The following is a 2518-nucleotide window of genomic DNA, read 5'->3' on the forward strand; positions in this document are numbered from 1 at the left end:
TCTTGCCATAAATCCATAGAAAAAACAAGCTGACTTGCCTATGGTTTAGCGTCATCTCCAAATCCCCACACTTTGTCCTTCCTTTCTGTTGTACCTCCTTCATTACACTGTACAGTAGGATCTTCAAATGGCAATGACATGCCTTGTCCAAGAAAGTCAATTGCCCATACTCTATAATCCCTGCCCAAATCTTTTAGTTGCTTCTCATAATGAAAAGAACCAACCCCAAAGCCAGAAAGAAACAACACAGGTGGGGAATTTACATTTTCACACCCTGCCTTCTCATAATGCACAGTAAATTTAGGTTTCCACTCCCAGAAGCAACTACTTATATTTCCAAGTATCGGTGCAGCACATTCACCATTGGATTCATCTGGCAAGCCTGGAATTAAAACCTTGGGTATCGGTGCCCCATCTTTCGAAATATTTCCAGCACCCTCTTCCCCACTAATTGCGCCATTATGTTGCTGGCTTCTGGCGGCCGGCGGTGGTTGCCGGCAGCCGACAATGGCTGGGTTGGTGGGGGTGTATTGTTTATTTTCCAAACTTTTATTATGGGGTTGTTTTTGCTAAGTTTTTAAATATAGGGGGTTATAATAATGTAAATAATATTATAATATTAATATTTAATTAAAGGACAATTCAGTAATTTAAACAACATACCCACCAATTTATTCCAACTAACCAAACACATTTTCCTAAAGATTCCCAGTAATCTTCCAAGGTAATCTATCTTTCCAGTAATCCAACATTTCCAGTAATCTAACATTCCCTAAACCAAACGCCCCCTTAGAAATATATTGTAGTGGAACTTAATGTGGATAAATGTGCATGAAAATATGTGAACCTTGAGGGAGGGTTTGGATCGGGGGTAATCTTCATTTATTTTGTAAGATTCCGGTGTTTGATTTGCAAATAATAAATTACAGGAATCTTTTATTGCAAATAGTGTTTACTGTTGGTAATGTTGGGGGTAATCACCCCTGAGATTAAAATATTACTGGGTAATCTTATTTTTTTTACCTATTTTGCCCTTAATTAAATACTATTTCAGACACGATTGCCCTCAATGTCTACCAACGAACAATTACCTAGCCCCCCTACATTTGAGAAATAAGCTAAAACACCCCAGCACCAAAAAGTTTAAAAGTTAACAAAATACCCCCAACCACCCAAGACCACTGTCGGCCATTACTCACCACCATTGGCCGTCGAAGGTAGTCATCGTAATGGTGCACAACCGACGGGATTTGACTAGTTGTGCATCGGTAAGGTCTTTTTCGGCCATGGATCACAAATCCATAGCTGGAAACAGCCAGATCTAGCGTTTCTTTGGCCGTGATGGCACGGCCAAATCTGTGGTCATGTAATGGCTTTGGATTTGTGATCCATGGCTGAAAATGGTTTTTCCGGCGCACAGTTGGCCATATACGGCCACTTGTGCACCATTCCGTCAACAGTGGCTTGGGGTGCGTGTAGGTGATTTTCCTACAAATTAAAGTTTTATATGGCTGGGGTGTTTTAGCAAAATTTCAAATGTAGAGGGTTAAAAAAAATGATTCAAAAAATAATAATAAAACATACTATTATATTAATATTTAAAACGGAAGATAATTTAGTAATCTATATCACATACCCATCCATTGATCCTCCCAACCAAACATATTATTCACTAATTTATTCAAACCAATCAAACACATTTTCTAAACATTCTCAGTAATTTTTAAGGTGATCTATCTTTCTGTTAATATAATATCTCCCTATAACAAAACATTATATGATCCAAACGCCCCTAGAGAGAATAAAAGAAAAACGAGTTTTGCAAACTACAGGTTGTTTGCTTCTTTATTCAGATTTTGCAGATTTTTTAAACTGTTATAGAGGTGTTTTTTTCAATTTTTTTTTTTTTAACATCTTTATTCTTTTGTGAGTGTTGTCAGCATATTATTAATAGGTTACGTTACACCATGTCAAGTTGACATAACCGGAGAGGAGAGCTAAGCTTAAAAAAATTAAGAAAGAGGCAAAGAATAAAGGAAAGGAGTTGACTGAAACCAAAGAAGCAGAACAAGTCCCCCAAGCTGCTGTGCTGTACTTTGAAATATTACTAATTTTCTTCACAGATTGACCTAATAGAGAATTAGGGATAATATTATAAATTTTTCATGTTAATTTAAATTGATTTGAGGGTGTATAACTATCTAGTTATATTTGTTTCTTGTGATTTTGACACTTTCTCATATGATTAGAAGTTTTTCAATCCCTTTAATATCTTCTATCCTGAAAATTGTCCTTTTGAAGTTATCTGCTTCATCATTTGTTATCAATTTTCTCTTACCTCGCATGTGGCTGTGTATTTTTTATCTGAAGATTCTTACTTTGTTTATATTATTTTTTGGGAATATTAAACTCAAACTATGTTCATTGTGGTGGATAAGACATGGTATCTTTTGTTCTTGCATTCTCTATTTCTAATAACAGAAGCTTGTTGTTTGTTTAGGCTGAGGTGAAAAAAGAT

The sequence above is a fragment of the Pistacia vera genome, unplaced genomic scaffold (assembly GCF_008641045.1).
Source record: "Pistacia vera cultivar Batoury unplaced genomic scaffold, PisVer_v2 Contig93, whole genome shotgun sequence".
NCBI classification, from domain to species: Eukaryota; Viridiplantae; Streptophyta; class Magnoliopsida; order Sapindales; family Anacardiaceae; genus Pistacia; species Pistacia vera.